The sequence below is a fragment of the Orycteropus afer genome, unplaced genomic scaffold (assembly GCF_000298275.1).
Source record: "Orycteropus afer afer isolate SDZICR_OR568_19922 unplaced genomic scaffold, OryAfe1.0 scaffold00025, whole genome shotgun sequence".
Classification (NCBI taxonomy): domain Eukaryota; kingdom Metazoa; phylum Chordata; class Mammalia; order Tubulidentata; family Orycteropodidae; genus Orycteropus; species Orycteropus afer.
The window spans coordinates 3,590,351-3,607,932 of record NW_006921612.1 but is presented as its reverse complement, the minus strand read 5'-3'; the positions used below and the strand labels follow the sequence as shown (position 1 = coordinate 3,607,932).

The 17,582-nt window shown below is 38.5% G+C and overlaps 1 protein-coding gene across 1 annotated transcript in view; it reads right to left on the bottom strand.

Moving 5' to 3' along the window:
• The window catches only part of ROCK2 (Rho associated coiled-coil containing protein kinase 2), a 231,547-nt gene that overhangs the window by 133,223 nt on the left and 80,742 nt on the right, over positions 1 to 17,582 (bottom strand). The gene's annotated exons all lie outside the window — the stretch shown is intronic.

Genomic DNA, 17,582 nt, shown 5'->3' with positions numbered 1-17,582 from the left:
TTGCCGTGAGTCAAAATTGACTCAATGGCAACTGTCTGGTTACCTAGTGCTGCCCTAACAGAAATAACCACAAGTGGCATGGTTTCAATAGAGATTTATTCTCTAACAGTTGAGGAGGCTAGAAATCCAAGTTCAAAGTACCAGCCTGAGTGGCTGGATGAAAGCCCCTTGACCTTGGGCTTTACCTCTGCCTCTTGCTCCCAGCCCACTGAAGCTGAATGCTTCTCTCAGACAGCTGCTGGCTGCTGAGGATGACAAACCCAGGGTTAACAAGTAACATGGCACAGTCCCAAGATTAAGAAGAAAAATAACAGGCTGCTAGTTTACATCCAGAAACAGTCCCAAGGTCAGCAGGCAACATGGAAGACTGTAATGAAGACTCAGCTAATTGCAGGATCCAACTGTGCCAAAAAGCTCAGACACTTTTCTCAAAGCTTCTTCTTCCATACTGGAATCAGTCCACATCCCTAAGGCAGCTACTCAGCTGAGCAGCTGCCCACAGTAGATTCCACCATGGAACTGACTACCAGTCTCATCCTGGAGCATTAACTACAGCCAGCTGCCCAGCCACAAAAAAACCAGGCCCAGCCAAGTTGACATATAACCTTAACTACCATGGCAACCAACAACAACAAAGATGGTGGTGACCTGGCAAAGGTAAAAATAGAAAAAAATTCAGATTTCATCTAATGTTCAACACCTAAAGTTAACACCTGTGCAGCAAATTAATACATCACAAATATCAGACAACACATGAACTAACCAAGTAGTGAATAACACAAGTCTTTCAGAATTACTGTCTACATAAGGCAAATATGGGAAATATGAATTAGCACCAACGCTAAAACCATCATGTGAAAAGTGAGCACCAGAAGCCAGGGAGAAAAATGTGTAATCCTAGTGTTTTTTGAATAAACATGTACAAGCTAACACCTAATCTGTCTGTAACAATTATTGTTGTTGTTAGGTGTCATCAAGTCGTCTCCAACTCAGCGACCCCATGCAGAACGAAACACCAATCAGTCTCGCACCAACTCCGGGATCCTTGCTACACTTGAGCCCATTACCACAGCCAGTCTGTCAATCCATCTCGTTGAGGGCCTTTCCCTCTTTCGTTGACCCTCCACCTTACCAAGCATGACATCCTTCTCCAGGGAATGGTCCCTTCTGATAACATGACCAAAGTAAGTGAAACGAAGTCTGGCCATTGTCACTTCCAAGAAGCATTCCATTCCGGCTGCACTTCCAGAACAGATTTGTTAGTTCTTTTAGCAGTCCATGGTACTTTCAGCATTCTTCCCAGCACCACAACTCAAAAGCATCAATTCTTCTTTGGTCTTCCTTATTCATTGTCCAACTCTCACATGCATATCAGGTGACTGAAAATATCATGGCTTATATCAGATGCACCCTAGTCCAAAAGGAGACATCTTTGCTCCTCAGCACTTGGAAAATGTCCTTTGCAGCCGACTTGCCCAGTGCTATACGTTGTCTGACATCCTGACTGTTGCTTCCATTGGCATTGATTGTAGAACCAAGCAATATGAAGTCTTTGACAACTTCAATTTTTTCTTCATTTATCATGATGCTGTTTATAGGTCCAGTCATGAGGATTTTTGTTTTCCTCATATTGAGATGCAATCCATCCTGCAGACTGTATTCTTCAATCTTCATTAGTAACTGCTTCAAGTCATCCTCACTTTCAGCAAGCAAAGTTGTGTCGTCAGCTTATCTCAGGTTGTTAATGATTCTTCCTGCAGCATTTTGCAGGTTGTTAACGATTCTTCCTCCAATCCTGATGCCACATTCTTCTTCATATAGTCCACTTTCTCAGATTATTTGCTCAGCATATAGATTGAATAAGTATGGAGAAAGGATACAACCCTGACATACTCCCTTCTTGATTTTTAAATCATGCAGTGTTCCCTTGTTCTGTTTGAACAACAGCCTCCTGGCTTATGTATAGGTTCTTCATGAGTACCATTAAGTGTTCTGGAATTCCCATTCTTCTCAATGTTATCCACAGTTTGTTATGATCCATACAACCAAATGCTTTTGCACAGTCAACAAAACACAGGTAAACATCTGGTATTCTTTGCTTTGAGCCAAGATCCATCTGACACCAGCAATGATATCCCTTGTTCCACATTCTCTTCTGAATCCAGCTTGCACCTACAGAAGTTCTGTCATAATTACAATTATTATGGATAAAAAAATATATAATGGGCTATTTTTCTAGATTTTCCTGAACACAGAAACTTTATACACTTTAGTTACCAAGAAGGAACTAAATACTGGATTTGATTTCACTTTCACAATACACTGCATCTAAATACCTAATTGTTTCTAAAAATGCAAGTAAAATGCTGCAAAAAAAAAAAAAAGGAGTGGCATTTGAAATAAGTTGAAAAGGCTTTACCAACCTAGATGCCTAACAAGATAAGCAAAATGATGGAGACACCCTACAAAAACCAAAAAACCAAACCCACTGGCATTAAGTCAATCCAGACTCACAACTACCCTATAGGACAGGGTAGAGCTGCCCTATGGGGCTTCTAAGGCTGTAAATCTTTACAAAGCAGATTGCCTCATCTTTCTCTCACAGAGCAGCTGGTGAGTTTGAATCGCTGGTTTTTTGGTTAGCAGCCAACTTTAACTACTGCACCACCAGAGCTCCTTGATACCCTCCCTACTCCAAAAAACAAAACCCACTGCCATCAAGTGGATTCTGACTCACAGTGATCCCCACTGGGTATCCAAAGCTGTAAATCTTTACAGAAGTAGACTGCCTCATCTTCCTCTGGCAGAGCAGCCAGTGGGTTTGAACTGCCAGCCTTCTGGTTAGTAAACATATGCTATACCCTCTACTCCACCAGAGGTCCTTCTAGGAATTTCAATTATTTAATGTAACACTAAAAATTGTATAAATGTATGAGTCACCAGTATATGGACGGTACTGAAAGCCATAAAACTGGTTAAGATCACCAAAAAAGTGAGTGTAAACAAATATAAAAGGGTCATGACTGAGTCTTGGAATACACCAATATTAAGAGAGATGGGAGGATATGTGACTAAGAAGAACTGACTAGTAAAGCAAGAGGAAAATCAAGACTGTTAAGGTATCCTGGAAGGTAAGTGAAGAACGGTAGCAAGAGGGAGAGACTCATCAACTAAGTCAAATATGACTGGTAAATCAAGTAAACAAAGGGCTGAGAATTTAGCACCTTGGAGGTCATCAGTGAATTTTACAAGGGCTATTAAGATTGGAAGTGTTTATTTCTGTATCACTGTTCACCATCTTCTTACTACTTCTGTTTTACTTAAATTGCTGTAATTTCAAAAAAAAACCCTACTTCATTTAAGGTGTCCCTGTGGGTTTATATTTATATACCCTAAATAATACCTGTTGTTGTTGTTGTTGTTGTTATGTGCCGTCGAGTCAAACGCAACCCCTCCTTGGGTTTCCGAGGCAGTATCACTACGGAAGTAGGATTGCCCAACCTTCCTTCCAAGGAGTGGCTGGTGGGTTTGAACCGCCAGCCGTCTGGTTAGCAGGCAAGTATCTTAGCCACTATGCTACCAGAGCTCCCAAATAATACCTAGTATAAATTATTATTTTGTACTATACAGTTTATCTACTAAAAACTACAACTACATTATGCAACTCAAAACAGCATTTATTAGTTAATAACAGGAACTTTGTTGACCAATTTGCCATGTACTGTGCAAAGCACTTTATATGTACTAAACATCCTCACATCACATAAAAACTAGGTACTATCATGGTAACCATATATGAGCTTATAAAGGTTCAGTTATATGGTAAGCATATAACTGAAGCTTACAAAGGTTAACACTTGCCCAAGCCAACACAGTTTATAAACGGCAAAATTAGAACTCTATGATGCTTTTATACTTTAAACATCACTGAACTTAAAGTTTAATAAAGTTATTTCTCTAATAGAATATTTAAAAATATACAGGATGAAAAGTTAAGATAACAAAAGAAAACACTTAGTTGGTTCAAGAGCATAGGAAACATATTTCTGTATCTGCTGTTCAGATAAGTGACCAGGAAAGGTTATTTAAATGAGTTTGTAATACACTTCCTCCTCCTGTTACTACGACGTCAAATACTAACCATACAAAACTAAAAATAATGCAACAAACATCCATCATAAACAAATACAACATTAATTCTTAACTACCCTAATTATACACACATAATCTTCTGAATTTTAAGAATATGCCAAATTATTTTTTCCATATAATATGTTCTATTTCAACTGGAAAAAATCTAAACCATATTAACTAATCTGTTATCAGTTATTCATATCATATAAATAAAATACTTATGCTTATTTTACAATATAGCTTTGTAAGTACATTAGTCTAAGATCTGTCAGCCAAATTAAATGACCTACAAAATTTATCATGTTACCTTACTAAAAGGAATCTTTACTACCTCCATCTTTGAGAATAAAGAAGCTACCAAGGAAAATAAGAAATTAAAGAGTATTTGGGAAAAAGTGTCTTGCACATATTTTGTGGTACACAGCAGACAACAAGAGAAGTTATTGTTGTTAGGTGACATCAACTTGGCTCTGGCTCACTGTGACCCTGTATATAACAGAATGAAACACTACCTGGTACTACACCATCCTTACAAACCTCACTATGCTTGAACCCATCATTCCAGCCACCATGTCAATCCATCTTCCCCTTTTACGCTGGCCCTCTACTTTACCAAGTATGACATCTTTCTCCAGGGAATGATCCCTTCTGACAACATGACCAAAGTATGTGAGATGAAGTATGGCCATTCTCACTTCCAGATAAACTTTCCAATGAAATGGCTGCACTTCTTTCAGGGTAAATCTGTTCATTCTTCAGACAGGCCATGGTATATTCCATATTATTCACTGACACCACAGTTCAAAGGCATCAACTCTACTCCCATCTTCTTTCTTTATTTTCTAGCTTTCACATGCATATGAGGCGACTGAAAATATAATGGCTGGGATTTGGCACACCAAATTGAAATCTTTGCTTCTTAACACTTTAAAGAGGTCTTTTACAACAGATCTGCCCAGTGCAATACAACGTCTGATTTCTTAACTGCTGTTTCCATGGGCGTTGACTGAGGATCCAAGTAAAATGAAATCCCTGACAAATTCAATCTTTTCTCCATTTATTATGATGTTGCCTACTGGTTCAGCTGTAAGGATTTTCATTATTTTTATGTTGAGATGTAATCCATACTGAAGATTGCACTCTTTGATTTTCATCAGTAAGTGCTTCTAGTCTTCAGTTTCAGCAAGCAAAGGTGTAGCATCTGCATATCACAAGTTGTGAATGAGTCTTCCTTGAATCCTGAAGATGTGTTCTTCTTCTTATAGTCTAACTTCCCTGATTATTTGCTCAGCATACAGATTTAATAAGTATGATGAAAGGATACAAACCGTGACGCACACCCTTCCTGATTTTACACCTTACATTGACAAAGTTGCTGCAAAGATGGGCTTAGGTATAATGGGGATTGTAAGGATGGAGCACAACTGGGCAGTGTTTCATTCTGTTGTACATAGGGTTGCTATGAGTTGGAGCCAACTTGACAGCATCTAACAACACAACAACATCCCCTCATTCTGTTTGAACAATGCCTTTCTGGTCTATTTACAGGTTCCTTATGAGCACAATTAAGTGTTCTGGAATTCCCATTCTTCTCAATGTTATCCATCTACACAGTCAAATGCTTCTGCATAGTCAACAAAACACAGGTAAACACTTTTCTGGTATTTTTTGGTTTCAGTCAAGATCCATCTGGGATCAGTAATGATATCCCTTGTTCCAAGTCCTCTTCTGAATCCAGCTCTAATTCCTGGAGTTCCCTGTCAATATACTGCTGCAGCTATTTTGAATTACTTTCAGCAAAATTTTACTTGTGTGTGATAGAAATGTATTGCTTGATAATCTTCACATTCTGTTGGATCACCTCTCTTTGGAGTGGGCACAAATATCAATCTCTTCCAGTCAGCTGGCCATGTAGCTGCCTTCCAAATTTCTTAGCATAACTAGTAAGCACCTCTAGCACTGCATGTTTGTTGAACATCTGTATTCTGTCAATTCCTGATGGTTTGCTTTTGCCAATGCCTTCCACACTGCTAGGAATTCCTTCTTCAATACCATCGGTTCTTGGTCATATGCTACTTTCTGAAACAGCTGAAAGTCACCAACTCCTTTTGGTACAGTGAGACTGTGTATTCCTTCCATCTTCTTTTGATGCTTCCTGCATCATTCAGTATTGTGCCCATAGAATCCTTCAATATTTCAATTCAAGACTTGAATTTTTTCTTCAATTCTTTCAGCCTGAGAAATACCAAGTGTGTTCTTCCTCTTTGGTTTTCTAACTCCAGGTCTTCCACATTTCATTTTAATACTTTGTCTTCTTGAGCTGCCCTTTGAAATCCTCTGTTCAGCTCTTATTTCATCATTTCTTCCATTAGCTTCAGCTATCTTCCATTCAAGAGCAAGTTTCAGAATCTCTTCTGACACCCATTTTGGTCTTTTCTTCCTTTCCTGTCTTTTTAATGACTGCTTGTTTTCTTCATGTATGACATTTTTTATGTCATCCCACAACTTGTCCAGTCTTCGGTCATTAGTGTTCTATGTGTCATATCTATTCTTCAGTTGGTCTCTAAATTCAGGAAGGATATAATGAAGGTCGTAATTTCGATCTCATAGACTTGTTTTAATCTTCACCTTCCACTTGAACATGCATATGAGCAACTGATGATCTGATCCACAGTCAGCTCCTGTTTTGACTGATGATACTGAGCTTCTCTATCGCCTCTTTCTACAGATATAATCTATCTGATTCCTATTCCATCTGGCAAGGTCCACATGTATAGCCACCATTTTTTGTTATTGAAAAAAGTCATTTGCAATGATCTAGTCATTAGTCTTGCAAAATTCTATCATGTGATCACCAGTGTCATTTCTATCCCCAAGGCTATATTTTCCAACTACCGATGATTATTCTTTGTTTCAACTTCCACATTCCAAACACCAGTAATTATCAATATATTTTGATTGCCTGTTTGGTCAATTTCAGACTGCAGAAGTTGGTAAAAAATGTTGTATTTCTTCATTTTTGACTTTAGTGGATGGTGTGTAAATTTAATTGATCTTCCTTGTATGCATATGGCTATTATCCTATCATAAACAGCACTGTACTTCAGGACAGAACTAGCAATGTTCTTTTTGATAATGAATGCAACACCATTCCTCTTCAATTTGTCATTTCCAGCATAGCAGACCAATGAAATGGCCAATACCAGTCCATTTCACCTCACTATGCTCAGGAACACAAGAAAAGTAAATCAGTAAAATTGTATGGACTAAATATTTTGGTGTCGTAAAAATAATATCATTCAGTAGTAACATGTTTTACTTAAACCAAGTGAATCACAGTCATGTCATAAGTACAGTGATATCAGGGTCTGTTTATACAGTGTTCTATCAGAAAGGCACTTCAGGGAAGATTGAGCTACCTAAAGCCATCCAAACCAAGAGTAACCTAGCTTTCTGGATACTCTGAAGTAGAAGGAGAAAGAGCTGTATGAAAACTCTATTTATTAACTATAAATGTTGAAAATGATAATGTTCAACAAGAAAAGATAGCATTTGTTTATCTTTGCGGATATATCCAACTACTCTGCACTTATTGACCATCTTGTTATAAACATTTCGCATTTACAATAGCAAAAAAAAATCTACCATTTTGCACATTAATACTGTACGTCCAGCAGTATCGAACACTAAAGTGGGAGGTAGAGTAATGCTAGCTGTGATGGTTAACGTTGTATGTCAACTTGAAGGGGTTGTGATTCTCAATGGTTTGACAGTTATGTAATGATATAATTTGGCAGGTAATGATGTAATGATGTAAACAAAAATCAAACCAAATCCACTGCTATTGAGTTAATTCTAACTCACAGAGACCCTATAAGGCAAAACCAAACAGTCCCAAAGGGTGTCCAAGACTGTAAATCTTCACAGCAGTAGACTGTCTCAATTTCCTCCCAAAGAGCAACTGGAGAGTTCAAACCACTAACCTTTTGGACAGCAACCAGATGCATTAACCATTATGTCACCAGAGACCTTATATAATGATACAGTCACTCTCAATTTTGTGATCTGATATAGTCATCCTCCATTTTTGCAAAATGTCTATTTTCATTTAATGACGTGGTCTTTGGAACCTAACCATCAATAAGTTAGGAGACGGTGTGTGGATATATATGTACGTACATATGTACGTATGTATGTATACACACACACACACACACAAACCAAACTCACTGTCACTGAGTCAATTCAATTCATAGCAACCCCTCCTTGGGTTTCCCAGGCAGTATCTATACAGAAGTAGATTGCCCAATCTTCCTTCTGAGGAGTGGCTGGCAGGTTTGAACTGTCAGCAGTCAAGTGCCTTAGGCACTATGCCACCAGAGCTCCCATACACACACACACACACACACATATGGGGGGGGGGATACTCAAGTCACCTTCCCAATAGAGCTACTTCAGCATTTTTTGAATGTTGAAGGTAAAATAGATAAAGAAAATTTTATTTACTAGAAGGCAAAACACTTTGGTAACATGTAAACATAATGGCAAAGAACATCTTTCTGGTCAATTGTTTAGTTAACTGAACCAACAGACCTTGTCTTTCTTTTTGTAAGAAGTTTGCCCATATAGTTTCTAGCTCCCAAGAACCTAAATGCAGAAAATTATTTTTCCTTGATTATGGAGTTAAATTCAGCTACATCTATGAACAGCCCCTATACATAACATTCAATGAATGTTAGCTATTACCATTATTTTCAGTATCACTTAAATAGTTAAAAATCATTTAAAGACAGTAAAATCTGTGAAAGCCAGAACCTGTGTAAGGCAGAAACCTGTCAGGCAAGGAAAACGCAAATAATTTTTACTAACAGAGATTAAAAATTGGTAAGACCAAACCCTTTCAAAGATGGAAAGTTTGGGAGACTCTAAACACAAGGCAGTCCCTGCTGAGTTCCAGCTCTCACAGGTTTCAGTGTATATGTATTTCAACAGACTTAAGAGTTTAAAGGTTGTTTCAACATCTAAATTTATTAGTCCATCTTTGATATTAATAGATACAACCAAAAAGAGTCTCAACACTAATTTAATGAGCTCCATAAGGAAAACATTTTACTTCTTTAAATCTCATTTTCAACATCTGGGAGCTCTGATGGCATAGTGCCTAAAGCATTTGACTGCTAACCAGAAGGCTGGCAGTTCAAACCCACCAGCCACTCCTCAGAAGGAAGATTAGGCAATCTACTTTTGTATAGATACCACATTGGAAACCCAAGGAGGGGGTTGCTATGAATCATATCCACTGGAGAGCAGCAAGTTTGGTTTGTTTGGTTTTCAACATCTACATAAGACAACATTCAAATCACAAGACTAGACTAACAAATAATCAAGTATTGCTTGTGAAGCTAAATGAAAGGCAAGTCTAAAAAGTGCTAATCACTTTAACTCCTTTTGCTATGAATGTGCTTATATTTTCATCATTTTTAAGAACTCTATCACTCCCAGTACTTTTCTACCTTATTTTAATCTTACACAGCTTAAAATTTTATCTCAATCAATTAAAAATCTATGTTTTAATTGTGTTTGGAGTAACATTACTTATAATAACAAGAAATTCAAGTAACCTAAGAATCTGGAACTGAAAAACTGTGTAAATTTTGCTAAAGCTTATTAGAGCCATCTTAAGCAATTATTTAAAATGATTATGAAGACTACAGAAAGTAACAAAAATATTTATAATGTTAAATGTTAGAATATAAAATTGAACATATGAAAATTCTAATTAAGGGAAATATGTCTATGAAAATATTTGGATAGAAATGAAGCAAAATGAATACATTAACTGTGATAGCATAATGGAATTATTTGTTATTATTTTCTAGCACTTTCTGTTGTACAATTTTATAACTCCTAATTCGACGGCACATAACAACAACAACAACAACAATTAAATATACTAAAAAATCTAAGTAAACAGTATCTGAGTCTCTGGGTGGGGCGAACACTTAACACACTTGGCTGCTAACCCAAGTGGGGTTAAGGTTAAGGTTGGAGTCTACTCAGAGGCATCTCAGAGAAAGCCTAGCAATCTACTCCTGAAAAAAATCAGCCACTGAAAACCCTATGGAACACAGTTCTACACTGACACACTGGGGTCACCATCAGTCAGAGTCTACTCAATGATAATTGGTTGCTGCTTCTGTTTTAAACATGACCTAAAGTATTTCATTTTAGACTTCAAAAAACTTCCACATTCTTGGCATCCCTCTATATCCTAATTTTAAATTCCAGTAAGTTTCACTGTTCTCTGCATCCTACAAGCTATATGTTCTATTTTCTCTCTTCTGTGGAATTCAATAAATAATGTTTCTGCCCAAAACCTGAATTGAGATCTTTGCAGGGATTAATATATTAATTTGAGAAGGACTATGTTTTGATAATATATTCCCATTCATTTATTTAAATTCTTATTTCCCTCAGTACAATATTATTCATATATAGTCTATATATGTAAATCAATTGCTACATACCTTACTTTTTACAGCTATTATCAAATTAAGTCGGCTCGGTAATGTAGAGGACACAGAGCTTTTTAAGCTCCTTTAAAATATTAATTTCAATAATATTTCCCAACAGAAATATGCTTGATATATTTCATTGCTTCCTAATTAATGATGTCAATCCATGGGGCACAGGCCTGGCAATTTGCTTCCATAAAGATAAGTGCAAAGAAAACCCTATGAGGCAGTTGTGCTCTGTCACATGGGGTCACTATGAGTCAGGACTGACTCGATGGTACACAAAAACAATGTTCAAATATGGATTATGGTAAGTAAAAGCAAAGTTGATTTCCTCAAACCACTATTAAAAACTCTCTTAAAATTTTTTAATTTAAATTCTCTTAAAATTTTGTAATATAAAATGGATGGGCAGGAGTAGGGGTGGGCACTAGAAGGTCAAGATAAGTTGGGTAGGTCAGTTCTGGGGTACAGGTAAAGTTATGTTTCTTGATCTGGATACTGATTAGATAAGTGTGTTCAGAGTGTGAAAATTCATCAAGCTGTATACTTAAAATAATGTGTATGTGTGCATATACAGAGAGATACACAAATATATTATACATCAACATAAAATGTTTTAAAAAAAGAAAATGCATTAGATAACAATAAACTGACAACATAAAAACATCACACAAACAAATGAGTAATAAAACCTGTATACCAACATCGTGCTTAGGCATTTTCACGTATCTTTTCTAAAATACTATTTTCTTACTCAGAAATAAACTACTAGATAATAATGAGTAAGAAGCTCTTCTTCAGTTTGCTGCTGTTGTTGTTGTTATGTGCCGTAGAATTGTACCTAACTCACAGCAACCCCTCCTTGGGCTTCCAAGGCAGTATCACTATGGAAGTAGATCCTATTATAGAGACTTATCCTACAAACACTTTTAAATCCTTATTTGTATTCAACGTGCTGAAGGGGAGGGGGTAATGTGAAGTCATACAATATTATAGCCTATAACCCATTGTCCATGTAAAGTTTTTTTTTTTTCCTTAAAATCAATTCAGCAACTGTGAATGAGAAGAAGATAACTACACTACCAGCTGAATCTGAGATGAAATTAAAGGAATTCCAAACATAAAACTGCCCCTCTATTTATCAGAATTTGATACATCATTAAAGTTAATATTTTTATAACTATAGATTTAAATCTTTCATTTTATATTCCACATGTAAGCAATCACTTGAAATATTACAACATCACATCATTATGTTGTTGCTGTATGCCATCAAGTCAATTTCAACTCATTAACACCCCTAAATGACAAAGTAGAACTGCCCCCAGAGTTTCCTAGGCTGTAATCTTTATATGAGCAGCTCTCCAGATCTTTACTCCCTCCCATGGGTTCAAAATGTTGACCTTTAGGTAATCAGCAAGCTGCTTAACCATTGTGCAACCAGGGTTCCTTTCACATCATTACTGTCACAAATATAACCCTCAGTTTTCCAATCAAATATTAATCAAATTTAACTAATGAGAGTCTGAAGGTACAACTAAGTGCAGGTGTGCATACCTAAACTTCCCTGGACAACATACAACTACATATACATCCAAAGGTTTGGACACCTAAATGTCTTGAGTACCAGGATGGCAGACCCTCATATTGAAATTGGAGCCCCACCTCTCTGCCCACCTACTGCACACAGCCCAGAAGTAAATTACTCTGTGGCAATGGAGGTCCAAGGCCCAAACTCCTAACCCCAGTCCCCCTTGGCTCCCGCAAACTTGGTGAGTTTAGCCCTTGAGTTTTGCCTAGTGCGGTCTCACAGAACGCCAATGAAAAGTTATGTGCACCAGGCACCCCAGCTCTATATTGGAAACCCTTGGCCCCCTTGGCTTGTACTAGCCCCTCCCCAGGCAGGTTCTCACAGGCAAGCTGCCCAACCCTGCAGCTAGCTTAGGAGAGAAGGGAGTAACAGCAAGAGGTCCAGCACTCAACTGAGACATCCCAAGCAGCCCACAGTGAGCCTGGGACTCCTGTGCCTGAGGACTTAACATTCAAATCACATAATGTCCTATTTTAAAGAATGTATACAGCAGCTCTGGTGGTGTAGTGCCTAGGGCACTTGACTGCTAACCTGAAGGCTGGCAGTTTAAACCCACCAGCCACCCCATGGAAGGAAGACTGAGCAATCTACTTCCGTAGAGATCCAAAGTCAAAAAACCAAACTCACTGACATCAAGTTGGTCCTGACTCATAGCAACTCCTCCTTGGGTTTCCAAGGCAGTATCTCTATAGAAGTAGATTGTCCAATCTTCCTTCCAAGGAATAGCTGGTGGGTTTGAACCTCCTCGGAAACCCAAGGAGGGGTCATTATCAGTCAGAACCGACTGGATGGCAGTGAATGAGTGAGATCATGGATATTAAGCCCTGCATACCTGTAGTTTACAAATCAAGTCCACATGAAAATCTAAGGACAAAAATGTGTAATCACAGATCACATCAGGAAATTAACATTTATTGAGAACCTATCGATCCTAAAGTAAGGGGAGGGAGACAGGCCCCACCCAAAAGCAGGAAGGAGGGAAAGCCAAGGATGACAAGGTGGCAGGATCCAAGTAAGGGGAGGGCGGAGAAGTTTCGAACACCTAAGGGAGATGAACTTGTCTGTCAGTTTGTTGTACTGTGGTGGTTTGCATGTTGCTGTGACGCTTGAGGCTGTGGCACTGGTGTTTCAAATGACAGCAGGGCTACATATGGTGCACAGGTTTCAATGCAGCTTACAGAGTAAGAAAGACTAGGAAGAAGGGAGAAGCCATGCACTTCTCAAAGAATTGGCCAGGGGGAAACCTTATGAATAGCACAGAAACACTGTCTGATACATTACTGGGCAACTTTATGAATAGCCCTGAAACACTGTCCAATACAGTACAGGAAGATGAGCCCCTTAGGTCGGAAAGCACTCAAAATATGACTGGGAAAAAGCTGTTTCATCAGAGTAGAACCTACGTTAATGATATGGATAAAGTAAATCATTCATGACCTCCATTTGTGACGAGGCACGACTCAATTTGAGGAGAAACAGCTGCAAACATCCATTAATAATCAGAACATGGAATGTATGAAGTATGAACCTAGGAAAACTGGATGTTGTCAAAAATGAAATGGAATGCATAAAGACTGAAATCCATTGCATTAGTGAGCTGAAATGGACTGGTTTTGGCCATTGTGAATCAGACAACCATGTGATCCACTATGCTGGGAATGACAATTTGAAGAGGAATGGCATGACGTTCATCATAACAAAAGATGTTTCAAGATCTGTCCTGAAGTACAATGCTGTCACTGACAGCATAACATCCATACACCTACAAAGAAGACCAGTTAATACTATTATTCAAATTTATGCACCAACCACCAAAACCAAAGATGAAGAAATTGAAGATTTATATCAACTTCTGCAATCTGAAATTGACCAAACATGAAATCAAGATGTATTAATTATCACTGGTCACTAGAATGCAAAAGTTGGAAACAAAAAGAATCACCGGGTACTTGGAAAACGTGGCCTTAGTGACAGAAATAATGCTGGAGACTACATGATAGAATTTTGCAAGACCAACGGCTTATTCATTGCAAATACCTTTTTCCAACAACACAAATGGTGGCTATGCACATGGACTTCACCAGATGCAGCACACAGGAATCAGACTGACCACATCTGTGGCAAGAGGCAATGGAAAAGCTCAATATCTTCAGCCAAAACAAAGCCAGGAGCTTACTGTGGAGCAGACCACCAACTGCTCATATGCAAGCTCAACTTTAAGTTGAAGACAATTCAAAGAACTCCACGAGAGCGAAAATATTACCTTGAATATGTACCTCCTGAATTTAGAGACCATCTAAAGAACAGATTTGATGCACGGAACACCAATGACTGAAAACCAGAAGAATCATGAGATGACATCAAGAATATCATCCATGAAGAAAGCAAGAGGTTATTAAAAAGATGAGTAAGGAAGAAAAGACCAAAATGGCATCAGAAGAGACTCTAAAACTTGTCCTTGAGTAGAGAGTAGCTAAAGGAAATGGAAGAAATGACAAGATAAATGAGCTGAAAGAAGATTTCAAAGAGCAGCTAAAGCAAACAAAGTCAATTACCATAATGAAATGTGAAAAGACCTGGAGTTAGAAAACCAAAAGGGAAGAACACTCTCAGTATTTCTGAGCAATGTTGCAATTTGAGTTGCAATATTTAAAGATTCTATGGGCAAAATATTTAATGATGCAGGAAGCATCAAAAGAAGATGGAAGGAATACATGGAGTCACTGTACCAAAAGGAACTGGTCGATGTTCATCCATCTCAGGAGGTGGCTTATGATCAACAACCAATGGTATTGAAGGAAGAAGTCAAAGCTGTACTGAAGGAATTGGTGATGAACAAGCCTCCAGGAATTAACGGAATACCCACTGAGATGTTTCAACAAATGGATGCCATGCTGGAGGCATTCACTCAGCTATGCCAAGAGATCTGGAAGGCAGTTACCTAGCCAAATGACTGGAAGAGATCCATATTTATACCCATTCGCAAGACAGGTGATCCCACAGAATGTGGAAATTATCGAACAATACCTTTAATAGCATGAAAGTAAAATCTTACTGAAGATAATTCAAAAACAGTTGCAGCAGTATTTTTAACAGAGAACTTCCAGAAGTAAAAGCTGGATTCAGAAGAGGACGTGGAATGAGGGATATCATTGCTGATGTCAGGTGGATCTTGGCTCAATGCAAAGAATACAAGAAGGATGTTTACTTCTGTTTTACTGACTACACAAAAGCATTTGACTGTGTGAATCATAACAAATTATGTGTAACATTAACAAGAATAGGAATTCCAGAACACTTAATTGCACTCATAAGGAACCTGTACATAGACCAGTAGGCTGTTGTTTGAATAGAACATGGGGACACTGCATGGTTTAAATTTAAGAAGAGAAATGTGTCAGGGTTGTATCCTTTCACCACACTTATTCAATCTGTATGCTGAGTAAAAGTCCGAGAAGCTGGACTATATGAAGAAGAGCGTGGCATCAGGATTGGAGAAAGGCTTATTAACAACCTGTGATACACAAACGACACAACTTTGCTTGCTGAAAGTGAGGATGACTTGAAGTACTTACCGATGAAGAATGAAGAATACAGTCTGCAGTATGGATTACATCTCAATATAAAGAAAACAAAAATCCTCACAACTGGACCTATAAACAGCATCATGATAAATGGAGAAAAGACTTTAGTTGTCAAAGACCACATTACTTGGTTCTACAATCAGCACCAAAGGAAGCAGAAGTCTGGACATCAGATTTCTAGCACTGAGCAAATCATCTACAAAGAACCTCTTTCAAGTGCTGAAGAGGACTAAGGTTCACCTGACACGAGCCATGGTATTTTCAATCGCCTCATATGCATGTGAGAGGTGGACAATGAATAAGGAAGACCTAAGAAAAACTGCTTTTGAGTTGAGGTGCTGGCGTAGAATGCTGAAAGTACCATGGACTGCTAAAGAACTAACAAATCTGTCCTGATGGAAGTACAGCCAGAATGCTCCTTGGAAGCGAGAATGGCCAGACTTTGTCTCACCTACTTTGGTCATGCTGTAAGAAGGGACCATTCACTGAAGAAGAATGTCATGCTTGGTAAGGTGGAAGGTCGCTGAAAGAGGGGAAGGCCCTCAATGAGATGGACTGACACAGTGGCTACAGCAATGGACTCAAGTATAGCAAGGATCATGGAGCTGGCACAGGACCGGGCAGTATTTTGTTTTGCTGTGCATAGAGTCAGAGATGGCTCAATGGCACCTAACAACAACAAACAATGAATACTACTATCAGTTGCCATCACAAACCCTAGAAAGCACAGTTCTGTTCTTAACATGGGGTTGCCATGAGTCACAATCAACTCTATGGCAACTGATTTTTGTTTGCCCACCACATCTTATATTTCCAGCTCACTCCCACTAATATCTCAACTCCAACAATTTTAGACTCAACAGAGACCTTCAATCCAGATCCTATCATTTTCTATTGTTCTTTATTCCCATCCTCCCAACACCCAATACCTGTTGCTCCCTCCTCCTATACTTTAAATTGCATGGTTAATCACCATATTCACTGGTTTACACTTACCCCCTTGTTCCTCTCACTTAACTATGTTGTCATTGTTTTTGTTAGGTGCCACTGGCTCCAATTCATAGGGATCCTACATACAACACAATGGAACACTGCTCAATCCTGCACCATCATCACAATCCTTGCTATGTTTGAACCCATTATTGCAGCCACCATGTCAATCCATTTCACTGATGGTCTTCCCCTTCTTCACTGACCCTCAACTTTACCAAGCATGATATCCTTCCCCAGGGATTGGTCCCTTCTGACAGCATGACCAAAGTAGAAAAGACAAAGTCTGGCCACTCTCACATCCAAGGAGCTTTTGGGCTGCACTTCTTCCAAGACCATTCATTCATTCTTCTGGCAGTCCATGGTATTTTCAGTATTATTTACCAACATCACAATTCAAAGGGATCAACTCTTCTTTAGTCTTCCTTGATAGCATAGTGCCTAAGGCAGTTGACTGCTAACCAGATGGCTGGCGGTTCAAACCCACCAGCCACTCCTCGGAAGGAAGATGGGGCAATCTACTTCCGTAGTGATACTGCCTTGGAAACCCAAGGAGGGGTCGCTATGAGTCGGATCTGACTCTACGGCACACAACAACAATTCACTGTCCAGATTTCACATGCATGAGGAGACTGAAAATACCATGATGAGTCAGGCACACCTTAGTCTTCAAAGTTATATCTTTGCTTCTTCATACTTTAAAAGAGGTCTTTTGCAGATTTTCCCCATGCAATATGACATCTGATATCCTGACTGCTGCTTCTG